The following is a 26,366-nucleotide window of genomic DNA, read 5'->3' as shown; positions in this document are numbered from 1 at the left end:
TTAGTTTTTTTTTTCCATTTTCTCAACATGTCCTTGACTGTCTTTGACTGTCTTCTTGCTCTTCCGAAGTTCCCGCTTCATCATTGCCCAGTACTACTCCACCGGGCGCAGCTCCGGACAGTTTGGCGGATTCATGTTCTTTGGAACAAAATGGACAGAATTGGCCTCATACCACTCCAGGACACGTTTAGAATAGTGGCATGATGCCAAATCTGGCCAAAATAGCGGAGCTTCGTCGTGCTGCTGCAAGAACGGAAAAGGCGTTTCTCGAGGCACTCAGATTTGTAGATCTCGCCATTTACTGTGCCCTTTGTCACTAAAGGCTCACTCCTCAGTCCGCAAGAGCAGATGGCCTGCCAAATGAGATATTTGTAGGCGAACTTCGACATTAAACTTGTCGTCCACATAGAACTTGCTCTTGCCGGTGAAAAACTCCAACCCCGGAATTTGCTTAAAATCGGCTTTTATATATGTTTCGTAGCCCATCATACAGCAGCCATTTTTTGTCAGCATCTTCTCGTAGAGCTTCCGTTTCCGAGTTTTAGCCGTCGATTGTTGCCGCTCATCGCGGTTTGGGAAGTTCTGTACCTTGTATGTATGTAGTCCAGGTCTCTTCTTTGCGTTCTGGACATAGCTCTGCGACATGCCGATCTTTTTAGCCAAATCACGGTTTGAGACGCTGGGATTTGCTTTAATCATCCGCTTCACCTTTCCCTCCGTCTTTTTGTTCTCCGGTCCCGGTTTTCTTCCAGCTCCTTTGCCATGGTCCAACGTCAACCGCTCCTGGAACCGCTTCAACACTCTGGAGACGGTTGAATGGTGAATGTTCAACATTTTTCCCAACTGCCGGTGCGACAGGTCAGGAAATTCCAGGTGTTTGGAAAGAATTTGTTCTCTCGACTCGCGTTGGTTCACCTCCATTTTCGTTGAATCGAAAAACACGACTTCGAGTTTGACAGCATGTAAACAATACACATCAATGAGAAAGTGTGCTAAATTTGGTAGATTTTTACCCAATGGTAAAAAAGTTATGCCTTGTTGAATGTGTCGCAATAATTTCGTGTTCGCCCTTTATTTCACATTTGACAGCTTTTTATCAAAAGAAATGGTTTAAATACACTTTTAATACATGACAGGTCAGGTTTCTGTGAAGTTTGTTCTAAATTTAACAAACATTGATTTGATTTGGTTACCGGTTCATTTTACCCACAGTTCCCCTAACACTTTCGCTATGCACAATGGACCTATTGTCGTTCCAATCCTGACATAATTTCACATGTTGTGAATTTTCTGTCAAGAGCAGCTAAATGTAAACAAAACATAACAGACGCAAGAGCGGTAGACATACAAACTATTCTGTGCGTCTCTGTTAGCTTCCCTCAAAACAACGCCACCGGGTCAGAGGCCTTCCGGCATCCAAAGCCAACTCCTCTCGTCTTTAGAAATGATTTTCAACGTTTGTTTGCGTACGTTTATTTTGGTTCGCTACCAAACTGAAATAGATTAAGTAACAACGTAAACATTCGTTTAGATTTTCTTGGTGATCCAAAGACGTGGGGTCGTTTTGATGCTGTAACCGTAGCCCGAGGAACCGTGTGGTGTGACGTACTCCACACGTTCACCATCTATTTGTATGATGTTTGTTGCTGACCGGTAGGCGGGCTTTCTATTAAATAGCCTGATTTTGGTTTGGCACAGGCGCTGTTAACGATGGGCTTCATGTATTTTATTATTAATTTATTTCTTTATTGTGTTTCGCCTTTGCAAGCGAAACATTTCGCTGGACTTTTCTTTAACAAATCTACGCGAATGACTGCAGGCACGTGAAAAGGACCGGCAAAAACACGAGTCGATTAGGTGTAAATCCAACACTTGCACTGGTCGCGAAATAAAGTGGCCAATGGTTACCGGCAAGACAGGCGAAGGCTGCTTCCGATTGGAAAGGTTAGATACATTGTTTGCAATGAGTGCCACCATGATAGGTCAATAAAATCCTAATGTTTATTTGCCGCCATAAATAAATAGAAAGTGTCGGCATTTCTTGGCAACGATTTTACCAGGACCTGTGTCGAAAGTTCATTAGCGTTAATGTGATTTATAAATTTAATTTGCTTTTTTGCAAATGACACCCTGGAGACAGTTGTGCTAATGCATTTTTATTTTGATTCGCAGATATTGACCATAAAATAATTGTGTACCTGGGGGTATCATTTAGGTACTATGTTTTTATATTATTTTCTTGGTCTACCTCGAACTGTCAAAAACACTCGTTAGTGTCGCATATGACGTGATATTATTGTAATTTATTGGTTGTAAGTTTGTCTTCAACTAAACAATAACATCAGTTTAATACCTATCTTACACCAAGAAGCTCAGATATGCATTGTTTGAATATATTCTAACTATGAAATATTAACTCCTGAAAGGGCTACGTTGGATTAAATCAATTCGCAAATTAAAGGCACAAGACCTAACTTACGTTTTAAATTGGTGTTTCGAATTACTGTCGTCAGTAACTAGCACCAACTTGGGGCCAAGTTAAACGATAAATCTAAATTAGTACCCAAATTAGCGTTAGTTAACCCTTAAATGCGCAATGTTGTTTTAAAACAACATTGCGAAAACCATCTCAAAATAATCATAGTAACGTATTAAAACTGTTAGACAATTTTCAGAAAATTTGAAAAAAAATGCTTTGCGCCTTTAAGGGTTAACTAGTGCCCATTTAGGTACTAGTTTAGATACATCGTCTAACTTGGCCCCAAGTTTGTGCTGATTACTGAATTACTGATGAGATGAATTCAAAACACAAAAATCAATCTTAATTTTCATTCTAGCTCCTTTACGGGCTAAGAGTAGTTAATCGAACTTAACATGTGTAGTGTATAAAAATCAATTCGAAGTTCTTAGAATGACCTCATGAAATATTATTAGTCATTTTACTCCCAGCGCCGGCGGAACAATTTTTTCCCGAGTGGGTAGTAATATTCGAAGTGATTTCTGCCCGTACTGACGAAAGTTCAGATATGACGTGTGTAAGTGAAAATGTAATTTCCCGGATAATAGCTGGTGACCATTTGGAAACACCCTTTCTTAACGGGCTGTATAACCGACGGCTTAGCGAAAATGTGTTTGTTGAATACTGATATTACAAATGTTCCACAGCTAAGTGACGATTACTCCATTCTTTTAAATTTCGTTGCATTATGATAGTGTCGACTAATGGGAAGGTATCTCCGACGACCGAAATCCTTTCAGGCTTAACACTTTATAAAGCAGTGGCAACTATATTTCCACCTTTTCGTTTCGTTCATAACTCAGAAATATGAAGTGAGAAGTGTTCCTTCCTGTGAAGTCTGGCAACTCTTCTTATTACTTTTTCTTGAGATACAGTGAAAAGTGTCAGATTGGTGAAGAGTTTTTTTGAAAAAATACGGCGATTTCTTTTTGGACAATAAAATTAGCTCGATTTTGAAAAAAAATACTCTAGATCCTATAAATTGGTGATGCAAATTTGTAAAAAACAACTATTTTTAATCCGAAAATTTGGTTTAGGAGTGGTAGAAATTGCACAGAAAAAAATAAAATGAATAAATCAACGTCAGTAATCTGTGGTCTCGTTTTGCAACTTATCCTCACAATCCAGGGGTTTTTTTTACTGTTGATCAGACATCAGGTAATAACCAGTAACCCACCATAATCTCTTTCTGAATTTCTGATCCAATTCGATTTGTCTTTATATCTTTATATTTGCACCAATCTCGTTGGAAATACATCAAACATTACGAAGACTGACGTTTTCTAATGGGCGGTAACAAGTATATTTTCAAAACAGTTTTTATTATGAAATAAATGTAAATATATTCCAAACTAAGTGAAAGAATCGTGTTTCTATTAATATAACATATCCTGTGAAACATAAGTGAAAGAATCGTGTTTCTATTAACATAACTGTAACCTGAGCAACTGCGAACAGTAGCCTTGTAAAATTTGAGCCCCAAGATCTATTAGAAATTGGTTTTTGTAAAGTTTCATCGTCCACCAAAGCACATCTATCCCTACCTACCGTCAAAAATTCAAGTTGGTTACTTTTAAGGAAAAAAAGTTATTTAAAAAAAACTTTTCCTTGTCCAAACTGAATTTATTTTTTCCGTGTATTTTAATCAAAAACTAAACCAATGAAAGTCATAGTCATCGCAGAATCTAATTTCCCAACTGCTAGTTGCCTGATACATGCAAAAGTATCAGTAACGAATTAGGTATATATTCATAGATATAGTTATAATTAAATGGCAAAGATAAGCCATTTAACCGTTATGTGTCCGACGCGGTACCCGGGTACCTTTTTAGGTTTCAATTAATGAAATTCTCATGTTTTATCCATAGCTGGAAATTGAAACTTTGTGACATCTTAGAACTTCACTAAGTTAAGCTTTTCGGTTAATAATATTGTTGATATAGTAAGAGGGGGAATGAGGAGGGGTTCCTGAATTTTTTACTACGTCACAGGCCGACGTGGGTACCCACAAAACTGAAATTCCAATAACTAAGGTAATTTTTAACCGATTTTGATGCTTTTAAGTGTTTTGAATTCAAGAACTCATCCACTTTTCGACTTGGTGAAAATTGATATGGTTACTCGATTCTGCTTCCGGGGATCCGAATTTTTGGAAGCTTGTTCCGGTGTTGGGATACTGTTTGTGAATTTCAATGAAATACTAGCAATATGGGTATCAAAATTCTTGGAATTGCATCAGTAGGCTGTATCTCGCGGTTTTGGAACCATTTGGCGATTTGACCCCGGAACGGACATTCCGGAGCAGGTTCCCGTGGGGACGTGAGTGGCCATTCCATTCCAATTCCACTTTTCAAGTTGCCATAGGGTCTCTTAACAATAAATAGCAGACTTCCTGAGAAAATTTGAAGAGTTTTGATACTCATATTGCTAGGACATTATTAAAATTTCCAAATCATACCCTAGTACTAGAACACTACTCCGTGAAATCCGGATTAGCAAGAACCAGATCCACTCATACGGTTCTATTTTACAGAATCAAAAAGTGGACGAGTTTCTGAATTTAAAACATCCAAAAGTGTCCAAATCGGCTAAAGCAAACCATAGTTATGAGCATTTCAATTTGTGGGTACCCGGGTACCCTCTTTGGCCTGTTAAAGGTGTTTTTTTTTGTTGGACACATAACTGATAACATCATCGATATATGCGAGATTTAACTAAATACCACTTGGCCGTGTACGAAGAAGTACCTTGTCTATGTACCCGCCCTGGAAGTAGAGATTGATGGTGTAGTCTCCAACAGGAGCCTTAATTGCGAAGTATGGGGTTCACTCCTTCAAGAACCCTTTGCTTCGGCCAGTGAAATTTCTGGTTCGCAAGCAATTGAGTTCAGGATCAAGGAGTATATGAAAACAACGTATTTTCCATCAGCCTCATTTCAAACCTTTCGCCGAATCTGCTCTCCCAAACTTTGATTTTTTGGACGGAGCCAGTCTACCTGTTCGCCTTTTTGTGCCACGAGGCATGAACTGCCGTTGTTGCAAACAATTGGGCCTACAGCAACTTATTGTAGAAACAAGGCACGCTGTGGAAAATGCGGAGAGAATCATGAAAACTGAGACTCCGTATGATCTCTCGACGTATCCCGCTTATAAATTTTGTGGGGACAAAATGAAACATTCTTTTAAGGAACGCTCCGATAATGCAAAAGAGCGCAACGCCCCCGACAACGACTAATTTATACGTTTCTTTTTACACTAAAGAGCGAGAGTCTTACCATTGTGAGAACATCTTCTAATGTGCCTATACATTTCCGAAAGAGAAAAATCAGTTTTCTCCTAAGCTTCCTCGTAAAGGCCAGAGAGTGTTCATTGAAGGGTGCTGTTACAAAACCAAAATAAGTGATTCCTGGCCTCGGTAATCTTAGAAACTAGCAGGAATTTTCACATGGTACATCAAAAAACCCAAGTGTCCCTATATTCCAGTTCCTACATTTTCCCTCAGGTTTTGCACAATGCATTTGCACTACGATTAAATGTCAGACGAAACGAGTACACGACGCGAACAACCGTGAACAGTCTCCTTCTTTGTGGTGGGCAAAGATTGCTTAGAATTATACGCGAAAGGGACTTTTGAACGTCGGATCGCCCGAATTTTTTCCAATATACGCGACGCTACAAATGCAAATGAAAAACTTGATGGAAGCTGAAAAACGCGATTATTGGCACCGGTTCGTCGACGGATTAACGGACAGATCATCAGAGAAACAATGTTTCGTCTGGTGGCTAGAGCCCACGTTTTGTATTCGATTCATCCTGTGATTGGAATACACGGAACGTTCGTTTTATGGTGCCTGCTATGCATTGCTTTTATGCCAATTATTATGACAGTAGTGGTGAGAGCAATTATAAAAGAGGCTGTGCTGCCAACATTCTCCCCACAAAATTGATGGTTTTATATTTTCCGGTCAACGACCATGCCCACATCGTTACAGTTACAGGAGGCTCTCCGTTTGATGGAGCATGAAAAGCACTCTTTGTATTTCCTGGGGAAAGCATGGGAGTTTTTGAGTATTTTATCTAAAAAATCATAGCAGATTACCTTAGTTTGAATTCTTTCGCAATGCTCCATTCCGGGTAATGAGAAGGCGGACACTTGGATTAGAATGATAATGAGAAGGTGGACATTTATGCATTAGAAGGTGATATTTATGAAGGATCGCGTTACTTCAACGAGTTTTTTAATATTTCTTCCCAGAGCACGCTTGAAAATTGGCAAATTATGTGGAGTGATGGAAGTTTAGGAATTCCAAAGGTATCAACAAATCTTGGTGCAAGAGAATGGATGAGGGTCATGACTTCATTCGGGTCATGTACAACCATTATACGGCCCATCTCCGGCGTATTGAGGTCGTGTAGAGCGGTCTCTGCACTTGTGGTGGCGGTTATCGCAATAATAAACATTGGATTCTGAGATGATTATGACTTTCATGGGTTCAGTTGTCGATAAAAACACACTGAAAAAAAAATACAGTTTGGACAAGGAAAAGTTTTTTTCAAATAACTTTTTTCCTTAAAAGTAATTACATATCCTGGAGCAAAATTTCACCCAAATCAAAGATGGTTTTTTTGTAAATCGACTTTAAATTTTTAAAATCAAAAATTTGACTCATTTTGTGAAAATCACTTCTACAACATTTGTTTGTTGGATTTGTCATTTTTAGACTATAGCAATTTGAAAAAAATTGGTAAAACAAATTTGACAAAGTAATTATGTACAAAAAGTTTCATTAAAATCTGAGAGGGTGTTGCCAACATTTGTTCGAGTTGGCGCGAAATTCGTCCAGAATTATATCCATCGGACTTTGGAGTCTTAATGGACAGATAGGGTTATAAATAGTTATAAACAACAGTACATCTGATAAACTAAAGTAAAATATTACCACATTATTTAAATAAAAACATCAAAGCACAGTAGATCGGCTAATCCTATTGACGAAGCGACTGGACAACTCATTAAACTCAAAAAATTCTCAACTGCGGTGAACATCCGAATGCATGCGGTAATCGGTTCGTTGGATCCAAACAAGGTACGATGAAATCTTTGCTGAAACAGTGTTGTATTTCGTAATGTTCTATTTGGAATACGAAAATTTACTTCCGAACGAAGCTTTGGAGCATCTATCTCACCGTTAATCAATTTTACGATCACCTGAGCTTGCTGTATTTTTCGCCGGCATTGCAACGTATCGATTCCAAGCAGTTGACACCTATCCGGATATGGTAGCAAATTAACTGGATCATGCCAAGGTAGATTTCTTAGTGCCATGCGCACACAATGTTTCTTCACACGTTCGATTCTAATGCACTACGTTACTTGATGCGGACACCAAATCACTGAAGCGTTTTCGAGAATAGGACAAATCGAACGTCAGTTTCGCGTCTAATTGCACTCCTTAATCACACACCTGTTCAATTCATGTCAGAATTATTCCGATATTCCGGGCATAAAATGCAAAGGAACATAATCACTTGACATTTTGCCACGTTAATGACAAGCTTGTTTCTGCCACACCAATCCACGGAAAGTTCAAGTTGTCAGCATAAACTAGTTTGCAGCCGGTTCCCAGCAGCAATGCGATGTCGTTGAAAAATAGTACGAACAGCAGAGGTCCCAAGTTACTCCATTGTGGAACACCAGTATTGTTGGAAAATTGTGACGATATGCAGTTATCTAATTTTATTCGCAGAATTCTTCCGGAAAGATATGAATCTAACCAAGACACAAATTGTGAAGAAACGCCGACGCAAGACAGCTTGCAAAAAGTATTCTATGATCAATTTTATCGAATGCTGATTTCAGATCAGTGTAGATGGCGTCCATCTGCACTTGGAAGTCCATGCTAGCGACACACTTGGACGTGAAACTCAACAAATTTGTTGTCACTGATCTTCCTGGAATGGATCCATGCTGATCAAATGATATGTAGTTCTTCGCGCAGTCTAAAATAGCACGACTCACAATAACCTCAAATAGCTTTGAGGGGGCTGAGAGTAATTCCACGAAAGTTCGCAACATTCCGTCGATCGCCATCCCTAAATATGGGACATATGAGCGAATGCTTCCAAATGCGAGGGGATTTGGCTCGCTCAAATGATCGATTGAAAATTAAACTCAGCGGTCCAACCAAAGCATTGATACAAGGAAGAATGACAACTGCTGGAAAACCATCAGGCCCTGGGAGCAAACGAGCATTTAAGTTTTTTCGATGCCTGCTTAACCAATTCTGGAGTAATGACGAAAGTTCCTAAATCAATCAGACCGCTGGGAACATCGGAAGCAGCATCTTCAGCCTTTTGTCTCGATGTAGAACAGTTCGAAAAAAGATGAGTGGGTAATGTCAGAGACATAACCGGAGTGAAGTAGATTACACGTTAAGCTGTTAATACCAATGCTACAATTTTAACTATCTTCTGATAGGTTGTATTAAAACCAGCTATTTCGTTATTTCTAGTGGAAATACCAAAATATCGGTACACGTACATCGAAACCTAAAATATTCAAAAATATTTATCCTCATATGGTAAGCAATTAATAGGATATACTTGTACCGTTATTTCGCTATTTCCAAGAAATACCGAAATAACTAATTTTTATAAAACCTTTCGAAAATGAGTAAAAATTGCAGCATTCATATTAACAGTTTAAAATGTATGCTACTTCATTTCGGTAATGTCGTTGACATTACCTACCCATCTTTCTAATCTAAAACAGAAAAATTGTTTTGAAAACCTAATAATTGCATAACCTAAGGCGATTTAAAGCTACACTTTTCGTAAATCGCGACAAAAAACAAAATTAGGGTGGATGTACCAATAGTCGCATGCTTAAGGAAAACTTTTGATAAAAAAATCGATTAATAGACCTATGGGCAATGTTAATACATTAAACGAAAGCTTTCAGTCCCTACTTCATAGGAAAAATATAAAGATGGCTTAGTAACCAATTTATGTATTCAAAACCGCTTGTACCACTATAGGAACACATGTACCAATAGTGGTGCAATCGCTAATTTCGGTTCCTATTGTTGCAAATCCCATTGCTTTCTTATGGGACTTGCAACTATAGGTACACTACATCAACTATAGGTGCAAGGGAGCTCAAAATTCTAAGAAAATAATTTTTTTCAATAGTTATTTGAGCAAATTTCAAGGATAACAGTTTTGTTGTCGCATAATTTTAGTGCGATGAATCTATAAAAAAATATTTGTTGATGGTTGGTATCTTAGTTAGGCGTATAACCCACTATTGCAACTATTGGTACACCTCAACTATAGGAGCACCCACCCTACATGTTTGTCCCGTCGTTGTAGTGATTTATGCCTCCCTGATGTGGTGAAGTTTACCTCCGCAAAAGTGCGTTTTGCCCTGCCCATTTTTCGAAGTTTAATTTATAATGATTTTGAAACATTGCATATTTTACATGTTCTTGAACATTTGCAAAGCGTTATGATTGCGAATACAAGGGGAAATGTTGGTTTAATGATATTTATGAAATTCTCTCAATTACTGTTATAGCTTAGCTACGATCCTATTTCTTAACGAGGCGCGTTTTACCCCATGTTTTCATAAACAATAATTTGCTCAAACCTTAACCAAGCAGGTACCTTATAGTGGAATTTTCACAATAACCCTGCAATTGTCACGTATGATAATCGACAACGAATTCAGTACCAGGACAAGACCTTTCATGGAGCTTTTCCCTTGTGTAGCCGCGATATTCGCAAACAATATAAGTAAAATTCACATTGCGTCGTTTAGCCGCACATAAAATAAGCTGACATAATGTGAATTACAATTAATCTGTTTATACGGATCGTTATTTAAGTGTGTTTATAGCATAATGATATGTAAAACTTTTTCTTAGTTTGCTCCGAGGACCAAGTATTTTAAGTTACGCTGGTCGTGTAAAAATGCTCTATAAACTCGTAAATAAACTTTCCGAAGTAACTCGTAACAAATCAGCAACAGAAAATCATAATATCAGCATCCAATAAACTAATACCATCCAATGAGGTATATATAGGTGTGGCAGAACACATGGTTTGCTAGTGTTAGCACCCAAAAATATGTAAACAATCCAGAAGTACAACGGGTCGACGTCATAGCGGTCACACGATTCAATGGGAGCGGAACGACCGCTATGACGAAAGCAAGTCGATTTATACTGTGATCACTCACACCACTCATGTAAGATTCATCTCACGAATACCAAAGTGCCATCTTCGCCAGACCTGTATATACGACATTGAACACCATCTCCTTTACACAACGAATCAACCAGTGATTATTTAATCGTCAATCGCACCCGCACTACCGCTTGCCAGAGGAAAACATACTAAAGAGCACACGCCACTTATAGCTTCAGTGTATACACCACAGCGCACTCTGGAACGTGCACCGTGGTGAATTTATCTGTACACGCACCTGACGCCACATATAATTAAAAGAGCAAGAGAGCGCGATTCTCTCGCACCAAACCACCCAATCGCCAATCCATTAATTCATCTCAAAAAGAAAGAGCTTTCTGATTTTTCTGGGGCCTGTCATCACTGTATCTTCCGTGTATGCATGAAACTGGCACGCCAGTGCATCATTATAATGAAATGCTCTCAGCGCCTGGCAGCAGTCATATGATGTTTTACCTACCACCGAAGAATGCGAGCTGACATGAAACGCAGCAGCTCCTACGCTTTCAACGTCAGAACACAAACTAACGAATTTTTCTTATGTTCCCTTCTTGTACATGTCGCGGTTCATTCGATGAAAAAGAGGCAGTCATGGCGACGCTTGCTACTTGAACGAATAGTACCGACCAGTCATGGATCACATAATTACTACTTTCATAAAATTCATTATTTCTGTTATTTTCAGTAATTATACATCCTACGGAATTGGATACAAAATTTCATTCAGAATAACGGCAGATATTCTCACGTTTAAAAAATCGGGTAAAATTCAGGCAGAAAATTTTCAAACGGAACCCCTATATTGTTAGAAGTATTATACTTTAATACAGCAGTAAAATGCCAGGCAAACAGTTCACATGGCTCAGGCACTGATGTGGTATCTGATATTCCGCATCCATGCTCTTACTTGAGTACTATGGCTCCAAATTTTCATAACTTTTCCTACTTAATAATCTCTATCTAACTGAATAGTTTTAAAAAGGAACAAAAAAAAAAATAATTAAAGCTACAGATTCACATATACGAGGTCTTCACGACCACACAGTTTAGTAAAAATTTTAGAGAATTCCATCCACTAGATACACAGAGTCATAGCTATTTACATCACAATTCACATCCTGTATCTGTGAATGTGACAATCTTGTAGCATATCAGGCTTTCGCAAAAAAAAACTTTTTTAAATCGCTTCTCCCTTACCCCAACACGTTAGTTTTTCTTTTTGATCCTTTCTTCTACAGCTCACTTTTGACAATAGGAGAGCTCCAGCTGGAATGGAATGGTTCGAATCACTGAAATCGATGAGGGAATCAATCATTGCAACGAACACGTTTCAAACTGCTATTAAATTCAAATGAAAGGTGGAAAGCCAGCTTAATGGAGGCACTAATGCACAGTGCAGTCACCCAACTGGGACCGTTTGAGCAAATACATGCCATTACAATCGGCTGGATTTTATCTCAATCAAAGTGTTGCGACATGACAATTACTGTGGCTATTGATTTCTTAGTTTTGGTTCGAGTGAGATATGACGGGGATGTAATTGATTTCCATTAAACAACATAATTATTATTAGTTTGGCATATGCAATGATAATTTGCTTCAATCATAGGTTATTTGTTATTCGCTGCACTCAGGAGCAATATGAACGGTGCATTATTGTTTGCATCAAAAGAGCAAGGTAATCCAAATGCTTCCAAAACCTTTTGAGTTGGTTTACGATTGCTATGTTTGTAGGTCTAAATCACGGATTCCGGAACAAGTCTCGAACCACATCGACCAGTTCCGACGGGTCCCAAAGATAAAAAAACAACTTGTGAATCACACCAAATTAACACAAAATGAAAAAAAAACGAGTCAAGAAAACTAATGTAAGGACAACAAACTATAATAACAAACCAGATCAGAGATGGAGAACCAAAAGGGAATAATTTCACATAAGAAAGCCGTATAAAATAAAAACTAAACCTTATTAAAAAGTAATATATTCAATGGGAACCACAATCTCTAAAACCATGTGTCCAGAAAGCCTGCCTTGAACACAATTTGTTGGTATCTTTTTAGAGTTGAATACGTTGGATGTCTTAAGGACGAGCCTTAAAATGTAAGGATGCAATATCACGTAATACCTGAAACCTCGTTCAATTTCTAACTCAACCGAAACTAATCTGTGCTGTTGACCACACCGCTCCTGTAACATTGATATTACCCTGTCACGAAAGTTTAACAACGGGACTCTACTCACAACCCCGGTCCATAACAAATTCGAAATGAATAAAACAACAATACCTGAAAACGAGTGCCAAAACGTTTTAACAGTCCGTTAACGCTCATACGCAGCGCCTATTTCTGTCGGCTACGACCGGTGTGTGACGCAAACACCCGGCTAATATCCTGTGCCACACGTAACCTACATTTTGCGGCTCAGCAGCGAAATGCGGTATGATAAAATATTAATGAAAATGCAGTTGCAATTTTTCGCTTTCCACAATGGTTTAGGGGGAATGCACACTCCTACGCATGGCTACTGCTTATCGATTCAGAGCGCATGTTGATAAGATTGATGCGTGCTGGCCACTGACAATTCAGATCAATCAACTGTATAACATTTTTTGATTGATTTTCGCTACTATCCGCGGGCGTATCGGTTTCTGCATTGAGATGGACCGGGCGCGAATTGATGTTTTGTTTTTATTTTCTTCCACCTCGTTCGTGTGATGGTAACCGGCAAGTGTCGGGAGGTAATTCCAAACTCTACCCAAATGGTGATCGATTCGAGACGCAGTGCATAATTTAAGAGCCCCATTAACTACAAGACACAACCGCATTTCTTTTGCGGTTTCGGCACACGGTTGTGACCCAGAGTCAATGCACGCTTGGCAGTCTCAACGGCAATTGAACTAGTTTGCCATAAATTGTTGCTTTTTGGTTTGCGCTTATCCGTCATCTGGTTATAGACATACTCCTAGCAAGTTTTCTTCAACGCCTTTAACGCATTCTGGACCAATCTTTTATAACATTTCAATTTTAGAATGAAACTCGAAGTATTTTTCTAGATATTTCAATTATAACAGGCCTATCAATGGGCGTTTGGTGTAAAGTTGCCTTGCTTCAAGTTTATAACTGTATTTAATATCTCGCAAAGTATTTGGATATCCACTCCCAAATTTTTACACAATCTTTTTAACATGATTCTTAATATTAAAAGAAAATAATAAGTAAAAAATTGGTCATGCATTAAAAAAATTCAATTAGTTTCAAATAATTGCAAATTTCATAAGATATATAAGAGAAAAAAGTTTTGGAAATTTTTTTCGGTAAGCATTTTTGAAAACTTTTTTATCTTTTCCCAAATATCGAATCGTTTCCGACTTATCGGTGATTGAAAAATGTTCAATTTTATAAACTTCAAAAACTAAGAACTTGAAAAAATATTATATTCAGACAAAACAAAAAATTACGTCAATCATTTTTAGCCAAAGAATGCAAGAAAATTTTTTGGAAGGACATAAAATTTTGGATGTAAACCTGACGTGGAATGACCCCTATATTTATGTAGAGAATTCAACGTGATTTTATATCGGATTACTTAAAATGTTCGCAAACAAAAAAATACAGGTAATTTTTGCCAGTTTTGAATTTCGCGGTTGAGGGCACCAGATGTAGGCAAAACGTAATCAAGCTGTGTTAGCCTGGAAAAATCAACTTTTGAGCTATAGTGTCTTGAGTACAGTTTTTACACAACATATTTCCCATTTTATAGAGGTATTAGTTTGGTGATTAATCTCCCGTCAAGCTGAGAACTAAAGTGTAGTGTGGTCATGTATCAAAATAAGAAGATGGGTGCCAATGTGGAAAGTAGAAAATATATATCGTTCTATTCATATCTTAGACCAATACTTTGTTTGATTGATCCAGTGGTTCAAACAACATTTTGGTGAGGATTTAACCGGTTGTGGGTCCCACAATAGAGTGTTAAAGTCGTTTTTTGAATACATGCTTTTTCATGTCTATTTAAGTCAACATTACAATTCTGGCAAAAATCGCAACTACAGCTACATAAATTCTTTATCCAATGTTATCATTATATCAATTTTTTGAGGTTTTGCGACCGACGAATTTTGCGCTAAATCGTATTCACAGTTGGCAGCACCCTCTCACATTTTAATGAAACTTTCTGTACATAAAGACGTTGTCACAAAAAGCCACTTTGAATACTTTGTTTTTCCAAAAATTATCTAGGCTGTCTTTTAAAAAGGGCTAAACTTTTTTTTACCAATTTTTTTCAAATAGCTACAGTCTAAAAATGACAAATCCTACAAAAAAATGTTGCAGGAGTGATTTTCACAAAATTAGTAAAATTTTTGAAGACATAAAATAAATTTTAGAAAATTATCAGTTTTGAGAGGAACAAATGAACTGCAGTCTTCAAGTCTTCCAGTCTTCCAGTCTTCCAGTATTCCAATCTTCCAGTCTTCATTCAAGTTTGTTATGAATATATACCAAATTCGTTACTGATACTTTTTGCATGTATCAGGCAACTAGCAGCTGGGAAAATTGATTCTGAGATGATTATGACTTTCATTGGTTTAATTTTCGATAAAAATACACTGAAAAAAGTCAGTTCAGTTTGGACAAGGAAAAGTTTTTTTCAATTAACTTTTTTTCCTTGAAAGTGCCCAACTTGATTTTTTGGCGGTAGGTAGGGAACATAATTACCTATCTTGGAACAAAATTTCATCCAAATCAAAAATGGTGTTTTTTTGTAAATCGACTTTAAATTTTTCAAATCGATTTTTTTCTGTGTAGTAGTCAATGAAGAATTTTTTCAATTTTTTTATTCAAAAATTTGACTAATTTTGTGAAAAACATTCATACAACATTTTTTGTAGGACTTGTCATTTTTAGAAACTTGCCTCTAAAAAATTGGTAAAAAAGTTTTACCCTTTTCAAAAGACAGTCTAAATCATTTTTGAAAAAAAGATATGCAAAGTGGCTTTTTGTGACAAAGTCTTCATGTACAGAAAGTTTCATAAAGATCTGAGAGCCAACATTTGTTCGAGTTGGCGCGAAATTCGTCGACCATATCGTCTCATCAGTAAAGTTGTACCTCTATGAAATGGAAAATAATTATAGTACAAACTTTGTTGGCGACACTGTAGCTCAAAAGCCGATTTTTCGACGTCAAAACAATGTCGATCACGTTTTCGCCAATTTGCTAACACTGTGAGATGGGGAGGTCACGAACCCAACAATAAAAATTTTAAATGATGTCTTTTTCTATACTCTTTATGCTACTGCGCAGTGTTTTAAAACGTCGTTTTCGTGCTCAAAATTATTGGCGTCGAAACCGTTTACTTTAGGAGTATAGTTTGATCGGAGAATTTCTGGCGGAAGTTACTCTAAAAATATCGCAAAATGTGGCATATTGTTTTAAAATACAACAGATGGGAAATTGCTTTATATCGCAAAAATATGTGATTCGACACCACAAACAACTTTGTGAAAGACTCCAAAAAGGTAGGAGAATGACTCAAAAAGTTAACATGAAAAAACTAATTTTAAGGGATCTTCCATATAACATGTTCCATAACTGGAAAACTGTTAAAGTTAGATCTATGGGGACTTCAGCAATTTCTTTTGTAGTAATATTTTCTGCAACATCCGCCGAAGACACTGTGTTTCTATCTTCATTAGTTCAGAAAATAAATTTCGTATATCATTTATAGGTGAATTAATGACCGAATAATATATTCCTGTAGATACGTAATCATAACAGCAAGAACTTCGCCGAACAAACTATATACCTGAAGTTAACGATTTAGACGCTATAAATTTTGAGCACGAAAACGGCGCTTTAAAACACTGTGCACTGATGGCTTTGAGAAATAAATGTTTCCATGAAGGTTATTCTATATTTTCGCTTTTCTAGGGAATTTTCCAAAGGGCCCACAACCGATTAAAAATATATTTATTAAAAATTAGGCGCTTTATGAAAAAAAACATATTTTTGTTTGTTGCCAAAATCAAATTAATTCTCTGGCCAGTAGTTAGCTAAGATCTCTAGTTTTCCATTGATAACATATATCTGCATAAATATCAACTTGGTCACATGTTATAGCTGAGACAGGTAAGCTAATTAAATTCCTCTATTAATTAACGTTATGATGCTTCAAAACTGATTATTTAGCTCTAACGGATCAAATAAGATATTTTAAATCATTGTAAAGTGGTTGATTTATTTTTTGCTTACTTGATATTAAAACCAATTTAATCCACCAAGCAGTGAAATGACACATTTCTTACACATATCACTGTTGGATCATTCATTAGTTTGCAGAACTCATGCAAAGTGGGCACCCAACAACAAGTGGGATACACACAGTTTCGAGCCCTATAGGAATGAACCCCGAATGAACAAAATAAATTGTCGAAAATAATCAAATTAAATAAAATAATATAAAATAAAAACTCATTTAATGAAAAATTGCGCGACACTAAAACAATAAATAAATTAAAAAATTGAGTCAAATTAACAAATTGGATGAAATGAATAAAAGGAATGACTGAACAGGACTAATCAAATTGATGAAATGAAAAAACTGATTCAAATATGTGAGCTGGAAAAGATTGATAAAAGGAGAAAAATGATTAACATAATTTTTAAAATTATTAGCCTTGTAATAGAACGAATAAAATGAATTTAAAAATTAAAATAAAAAAATGAACGAAATGAATAAAATGAATTAAATGAATTAAATTGATTAAATTATTTAAATGATTAAATTTAATAAATCCAACTCAATTCACCTAGCAGTGAGATGAGACTTTTCTTACACATATCAATGTTGGAATTTTCATTAATTTGTAGAACTCGCAGAATACTGCGAAATAGGCACCCTGTTAGTCTGTTAGTGGTTGGATGAACACAGTTTCGATTCCTTCGCGGATAAAACCTCGAATAAACTAAATAAATTAAATAAATTATAGAAAATCAATAAAACAAATTATTGTTTTTATTTTCGAGAGTTGTCCTACTGGAGTTGTAGCGTTAGCGTCTTAGCAGAGCTCCCCGTCAGAATCACTCACTACAATTGCAAACGAGATGAGAAATGTCCCTGGCAAAATACACTACCTAAACCCAATTGCAGCGGGCCGTGGTTCTGAATGTGATGTTCATTGTACGGTTCAGATATGTGCGGGCGTAGAGACATCAAGATCGCATGTATCATCGCGAGGGGCTCGAGTGTTTGTGCGTTGACGCGTTCGATCACGTGGGCGTTTGTATGTCGCGTGTGCTAGCGTGCATGTAACATCGCATGTATAAATTCGATGTTATAATCGTGTGTCCATTCGTATATTCGCTTGTGTTCTTGGATGATCCCGCGCGGAGGAAGACCCATGTAGCTAATTCGTGATGTCGATAAATCACCATGCGAAAAATGCATATGTTTTTCAGACAGCAAGTTTAGCAAAAAGTTGTTTAGAGTCGGCGAAAGACAATGCTGGTGCAGCTTCTCAGAAAGAATTTTGATAGAAGCTGAATCAAAAGCCCCCTTTATATCTAGGAAAACTGACGCCATCTACTCTTTGCTAGCATTGGCCATTTCAATTTCGGTTGAGAGCAACGCAAAGCAATCGCTCATCCCTTTGCCTTTGTGGTAGCCAAATCGTGTGTCTGACAGTAAACCATTTGCTTCAACCCAATTGTCGAGGCGAAACAAGATGATTTTCTCGAACAACTTCCGGATACAGAAAAGCATTAGGGAGTGGACGTAGCGTATTGGTAAATCGATTGCCTTGTACGCAGCGCACCTGGGTTCGATTCCCGACCCCGCACATAGGGTTAGAAATTTTTCCTAAGAGATTTTTCTAACCCGAAGAGGCGAATGACCTTAAGGTTAAAACCTCTATAATAGAAATAAAAAAAAAGGAAAGCATTCCAATCGGTCGGTACGAGTTGTGGTCGGAGGCTGGTTTTCCCGGTTTTGCAACGGCGATGACCGTCAGTTGCCTCCAGTCATAAGGAACAATGTTACCCTCAAGGAACTTGTGAAATAAATTCAGCAAACGCCTTTTCGCAGAATTAGGCAGATTCGTCAACAAGTTGAATTTGATTCTGTCTAACCCTGGGGCGTTATTATTGCACGATAAGAGGGCAAGTGAGAACTCCACCATCGAAAACGGTGTTTCGTTCGCGGTATCGTGAGGAGACGCGGCGTGGCATGTTTTCTGTACCGGGACAGAGTCCGGACAGATCTTCTTGGCGAAGGCGAATATCCAGCGGTTTGAATATTCCACGCTCTCGTTGATACTGTTTCGGTTATGCATACGTCGAGCCGTACCCCAAAGAGTGCTCATCGCTGTTTCTCTCGTTAACCCGTCCACGAACCGACGCCAATAATTGCATTTCTTGGCTTTCATCAAACACTTCCTTCGCTTTTCTAGCGACGCGTACTGTCGATAGCTATCGGGTAACCCGTCGTCCTGGAAGGCTTTATACGCAGTGAACTTTTCCGCGTACAGTTCTGAGCACTCTTTGTCCCACTTTGTGGGTGTTCGCGCCGGGCACTGGTTTAGTATGAGCTTGATTCGCACTGTCGAGAATCAAGCCAGCCAACAACCTGTACTCCGGAGGAAGTTCTTGAATGGATTCGATTTTAGCGGGTATCGTGTAACTATTATTAATATAAAACCATTTTTTCATGAGCCACCTTATCTTAAATATTCCAAAAATCATAACGCATGAACCATTAGAGGTAGCCATATAGTTTCTTTAGAAAAGTTGCTTAAATTTGATTGATTTATAACTTTATAGAACATTATTTAGCTGAATTTTACGCACCTAAAAAAATGATACTTTGAACACCCTAACCACAAGGACCACCATACTTCAACTAATATAAGAATAATCGGCAAGAAAGTTCTAAGAAAAAAGATACTATATATCTAAAACCAACGGTTTGGGCGCAAAAAGTTTAGTCTTCCTAAATACAGCTTTGGGACCATAGTGCATTGGAGTGTAATGCCAAGTATATTTTTGACGCGAACTAGATTTTTGAAAACACAAATAGTTTCATGAATACTAAGTTTATTATTTATAATTTCAGGAACTTGGTCACGATTTTCAAAAGTTGTTCAGCTCACGAAATCGAATTTTCTTGTTCATGAATTTCTAAATGCATTTTTTCCGTGTAACCAATTCTCTAAAAGGTTCATTGAATCCTTTACGGCCATAATTGGGAAAAAGGCAAATACGTCTAAAGAAAATAATTTCATCCCTTTGATTTCACCTGAGTTGCAAAGCCTGTGGCGTAGCCAGAGGGGGGGGGGGGGGTAATCAGAATATATTGACTTAAATGGCACGTTCCGCGTATGTAGTCGGGGATTTCTGCCAGGGGGTTGGGCGTTAAACCCCCCCCTCAAACCAAAATTAATTGAATTAAAATTTTGTTGTTGATACTGACTAATTTAAATATTGTACACAATATTTTTGGAAGGATATTGTCGGATCACTACATTGAGAACCTATTGTTTTAAGGGATTATATACAAAGTTGTGGCGAATAAGTGAGCTAAGATCGTGATTTTTAAAAGTCTTTTATGCAAATTTTATTTGAAAAAGCAAAAGACATTTCGTTAGTAGTACTATCGAAGTTCGAAAAAACAGATTGAATTAAAGAAATATTCAAGGTTGGTGAAGTTATGGCCTATCCCCCGAAACGTGTTTTTTGGCAGAGGTTTGCGGTGAACGCTCTCCAAGCCGAACCGCTCAACAGAAATCATACAAGTAAAAAGATTATTGAAGAAAAATGGATTGTGGTGTACTTGAACGGATCGGTTTCCCAATAAATGAAATTTTTCCGATAAAAAAAACATGTTTACCAAAAAATTGAGTTTTTTGGTGTTTAAAATTTTAAACAAAAATTCATTGCGAACAATTGAAAATTATTGAATGAAAAAGGAACCGTTCAAGTACACGAGAATATTAATACAAAGAATTAAAAAAAATTATGAAGATCGGATGAATAGTTTTTGAAATATCACGTTCACCGCAACGGTACTTTTCAAAAAACATAATTCCAAGATAATTGCGTTTAAAGTTTTGTGTTAACTTCACTCGTGGAAGAACCTGCGCGCTGCGAACGGCTGTAGTTTGAAATCTGGTGCTCCGATCAGGATGAAATTTCGCACAGATATTTTCAAAAGTATGTACTTTCAGAATATCCAATAAATTTTTTTCGGTTTTTTGAGTTTCAACTTTGTATAACATCATGAGGATTAATCAACCGCATTGAGCCTGCTTTGGAGATATTGAGTTCGCTTATGCTGAAAACCCAGAATATGGATAAAACGGGTTCACATGTTTATATCTGCAATCGATTCCCTGGACTGTTTTTCATACGACACACTCATTTCAGCCACATTAGGCCTGCTTCCGAGATGTTGAGCCAAGTTTAACTAAATAAATACGGGAAGAATAGGAATAAAACGTCATTCTAACAATCTACAATTTATTACCTGGACCTTTTTACATAAGAAAAACTACCTTTATTCAGTAACAATCAGCTTCTTTCGGAGACGTACTCGGAAAAAATTGTTCCTAAAATCGTGAATAAAGTGTCATGAATTCTGGAACAATCACGTTTTAACACATAACGCTTTTATTAGTGGAGACAATTGTTTTTGATTTGTGAACTTCAGTCACGTTTCCCGCAATGTTATTACCCCAAATCGATTTTCTATACGTGAGCTAGTTTACAATTTTATGAAAATAATTCATAAAACCCAAGATTGACTGATACGTTTATTCATAGATTTAGGAACATAAGTTCAAAAAATCAAAGGTCTGGATATTTCTTCTTACAACTCAAAATTTATTCACGAATCCATTCAACCCTCGTGAAATAATTCATAATTCCTAATACAACAGTCACGATAAAATATCTACGCTCGTGAAATAGTTCACACAATTAACTGGTTCATAACTCCTATAACAATAGTCACGACTTCCCAATCGTGCTTGTGGAAAAGTTCGCGAAATCATAAAATATTATTCATGTATTCCAGGATGCCTAGTACATGATTTACGATTTATGTTGAGTGCTTGTGACATTTAGAAGATATCTCTAATCATTTTCGATTTCATGTAACATGGTCAGGAAATTTTCACGTAAACTATTTCACGAAATGTGGAGAGTTACAAATCGTGTTCATGATATAGTTCACAGAACAAGATACCGCGAATCAGTCACACTTCTACGATCCAATTAATATTGTCACCTTACTCGTTGTAAAAAGTCCAAGAGTGACCAGAAAATAACGTATCGCGATAAGGTGAAGTGAAATTACGAATATCATGATAAAACTGCTTATATCATGAATATGAGTCACAGCAATCCACGTGTCAAGTTCGAAAGTAAGCTCAAGAATAAAACATCACCATAACGAGCATTTAAATTAAAATCGTTACTAAGATCCTGGAATCATGAACATAATTCACACTAATCGTGATTCACGATAACGTGAATATGAAATCATGCACATAAATCATATTATACATGATATGAAAAATCGTGATAATGATCCTGAAATCATGAAAATGAATTTCTCTACTCATGACTAAAATATCACGATGGCGTGAATAAAAATTACGAAAATTGCGACTATGATCCTGAAATTATGAACGAAAAACACGCTATTCTGGCAGAAGAATCCGACAGCGAACTCATGACGGTAACGTGATCAGAAATTACGAAAATCGCGAATAAGCTCCTGGAATCATGAATAACGTTTTAATAGCGGTTGTGTATCCCCAAATTACGTACGAGAATCACAAGAAAAAATAAAACTTGTCCACCACAGTAACTAAACCAAACGTTTGAATGTAACGCCAAGTTTATATTCGGGGAGAACTAATTTTTAGAAAACACAAATAGTTTCATGAATACAAGGTTTATTATTACTATTAATGATTTCAGGACCTTGGTCACGGTGTTCGTAAATTGTTCAGTTCAGGAAATCGTGATCTTTGTTTCATGAATTTATTAGCGGATCCTTGGACTTTTTTTATATAATCAGTCTTAAAAATAAAAATATACAAGAAGGGGAATTAGGACAAAACGAGCAAGATAGCGTGTCTTATAATCATTATTAACGTCAGAGGATATCAATATATCTATGACACGATCGTGAGTGCAACTTTGGTGCAATAATTCAAAAAGTTGTAGAGAATAGATAGAAAGTTTTTTAAGATCTTCAATCACAAACTATTAAAAGCGTTTTTCTCGAAAAGTGCTGAATGGCGTTTATCATACAATAGCACTTGCAATGATGAATACCGGTAAGATAAGATCAAAACCCTCCAACATGACCCGACCCGAATTTATAAGCAAATAAGTAACCGTTTTAACAGCACCATTCATTTGGTAGTCTTTTTTCATACATGAGCTCTATGAGTTGGAATGATCACCAATAAGACTGTCCCGCCCTGTTCTGCTCTACAGTGAGCCTAAACTACGAACTTTTCCGGAACCATGTCATTAAGCCCCCATGGAAAATCCCTCATGTCAAATAGCTCATAACACTACATTATTTTGCACAGCACCCAATTTAAAATTTTATCACGTCATTATAATTTTTCCTTCGATCAATTACTGCAAAACATTTAATTCCAAAATTATTAATTATCGCAACATGAAACCAGACCCGTTTCCGTTTCACACACGTGCAAAACAACAGATTAAACCTAATCGTTCCACACGCTGCCTTTTTCCACCAAGCCGTAATGTGAGAAATTAACACCGATTAACACGGCTACCCATTGGAAAATTGCCGCTTTTTGTTGTTCAGTTGCACTTTTTTGTTTCCTTCGGTTACACATACGCATGAGTTGATTTATGTCTCATATTGATTTTGAGCAAAAGAAACAAGAGAACACACATGCACAGTCACAAAACATCACGCATTTGCTACTTTTTCTCTTGTTTACTTCGGTGTACCCAAAAGTCCATTAGACAATTATCACGGTTAGTGTTCCACCGCGCCAACAACAAAGTTAACATTGCGTAAGGCTGCACCGATGCCTAATTTTCATGCCGCGTGGAGAAAAGTTTGCATCACAGACAAAAGACACTGCGGGGTTTCAATTTCGGCGAAAAAAACTAGCCTCAAATTTTTGGTCACCGAAAAACGATCCCACCAAGAAGGTTACTAGCGGTTGATTGGAAAGGAGGTAAATAGACGATTTATCGTGTCATGCGGTTAATTTTAACGACCTCTCCTTCTCGACAGACCTTAGCAAATTACATCGATCAACGTTCAAAAGTTCGTTTGGCAATTCGCTTGAATCATCGCCACCTTACCCTTTCGGAGAGGTTCATCAAAACAATCACTTTCTGCTGGATCCTCTGCTTGGTGTCGAAGTTGAACCTAGTTGAACATTATCCTTTGCCGCAAGTTGCCGACCACGGCGCTGATTTATATACGTTAGCAGCGATCGACACTAGTTCTCACTTGGTGCTAAACAACACTCTTTATGACCTTTTATAATTTTTGTTTTCCTTTCACACTGTCAGGCGCTGAACTTTCCCGTCGTACTACGATATTATCCACACACTTCTGAGCCACGCGACACCTGAACGAACACCCCCTGCGAACACTCGAACCCGTCTTCGATCAAATTGCGCGGCCTTGTGCGAGGGCGCGAGAAGTAAAAGTTTTCGCTTCCGACCCGTACGCGATCTCGAATCGATATGAGATGGCCTGTCGTGTCTCTGATGCTGCGCGGTGCGTCCCGGAGTTGGCCGAACCTCACGACACTCTCACTCTGCACTTTAATTTTCGTACTGGCGTTTTTTTTTCGGTGGAATCTATCACTCACTTCCACCCGGTTCAGGGTGGAGACAGAGAGATGAACACTTTTCACACACGTCCGCGCAAAACTTCGATGGTATTTTTCAAAGATCGTGCCTCATTAGCGCGTTGCTGGCAGCTATCGATCCCGCTAGAGTCAATCGTGACGTGATCTGCGTGATCCTTTCCTCGCAAGAAAAAAAAGGTCTCTGATAATCACGATCGCGCTGTGAAGCCACAACCGGTAAACGGAGCCTAGCGCAGCTAAGGCAACGAATGGAACCAACGACGGCAAGAAAATGGTCTTAGGACCCGGCCGCTGGCTGCTCTATATTAAATCTTTCGCCCCTCTTTCGAGTGCAGTCGCAGCATTCAAAGAGCCAGCATCCGACTATCGCGACCAGGTTCATACATTTCATTTCGAGTTTTCCAACCACGACTGTCTCGTGTGGCCTTGCATTGCTTGTGACAAACTTGCGCTTGTCGCAAACCGAGCGCGTGATGTAACGTCAACCAAGGACCGTATCACGCCTTCGTTTCTCACCTGTTGTGCTTTGTGTGAGCGCCGTGATTCGAGTTGACGGTGCGCGATGTGAGGAGAGTGAGTGTTGTCTGGGAACTCTCGCGCGTATCTGCCGCTATTGGAGAGAGAGAGTTTACAACTGCAATGATTATCGCGACTGCAGTTGAACATGTCGTTTTCAATGTAATGTTTGTGGTTAACACACTAAAGAGTGTTTATTCGTCCATTAAAGCAGCATAATTTTTTTCCAAGTTGCTGTTGAATGGTAGTTGAGTTATTGTTCACCACATACTTAACAAAAACGAATATAAAAACCTGTTTTAATCCACCTTGTGGTGCAATTGTGCCTTCCTCATTCAGTACCAGTTGGATTCCATGGTTTGCTGCATCTAACATAAATGTTATATTGTTATTAAACTGGCGACGTAGTCGGACATAGATCAACTCAGAAAGGCAAAATTCTACTGTATCGATTTTATTGGCTATTTCGGCAAGTTTAAGACTAAGGGCGAAAATAGCCTCGCTTAATGCTTAAGCCATTTTTAAACTGGTGAGCCGGTCGTCAAACGGTGGGATAACAAAATTCTCACAAGTTTCCTATCTCATGCCTCCACGCGAGTCTAAGTCTATTGATGACATTTGGTCCTTAGACCGGCGACGACTGGGTACTATCAGCCTTCTGCCGATAGTAGCAGAATGAGAGGGTGCGAACAAATCTAGTCGAGAAAACATTGCCGTAAAAATGAATAGTTGATCGGAAATTAGCCCCAATACGAATAATCTGACTAGTATCTATGATCACGGGTCAATACGTATTGAAAATTCGCCGCGTCTGTTTTTATGAAGCTAGTTTCAAGCTCCGTTATTGCTAACAAGCCCGTGCATCAGGTTTATTTATTTATTTATTTATTTATCACGCACATCAACAGGCCGTACTCGGCCCTAACCCTTAAATGCGCAATGTTGTTTTAAAACAACATTGCGAAAACCATCTTAAAATTATCAGAGTAACGTATTAATGCTGAGAGACAATTTTCAGAAAATTTGAAAAAAATTGCTTTGCGCCTTTAAGGGCTAATGATGGAAACTTAAACTAATTACATCTAAAAAACTGCAGGAATCGATTTCTTAATGATATTCGAGACAAATGAAAGTCGAACAAGTGCGAACAATCCTTTATATTTCCCTTCAGTGTTCGTTATTATCGCTCATATACTTGTATTCCACAA

General features: G+C 37.7%; 1 protein-coding gene across 1 annotated transcript in view; it reads right to left on the bottom strand.

Moving 5' to 3' along the window:
• The window catches only part of LOC131692455 (titin-like), a 48,882-nt gene extending 24,383 nt beyond the window's left edge, over positions 1–24,499 (bottom strand). The window contains exon 1 of the mRNA XM_058979511.1: positions 24,125–24,499. The gene's annotated coding sequence lies outside the window, so the exon portion shown is untranslated. The remainder of the gene's footprint in view (positions 1–24,124) is intronic.
• Positions 24,500–26,366: the final 1,867 nt, after the last annotated feature.

This window comes from Topomyia yanbarensis, chromosome 3 (genome assembly GCF_030247195.1).
Source record: "Topomyia yanbarensis strain Yona2022 chromosome 3, ASM3024719v1, whole genome shotgun sequence".
NCBI lineage: Eukaryota > Metazoa > Arthropoda > Insecta > Diptera > Culicidae > Topomyia > Topomyia yanbarensis.
Note: the sequence above shows the minus strand (reverse complement) of the source record. Positions and strands in the feature narration are given on the sequence as shown.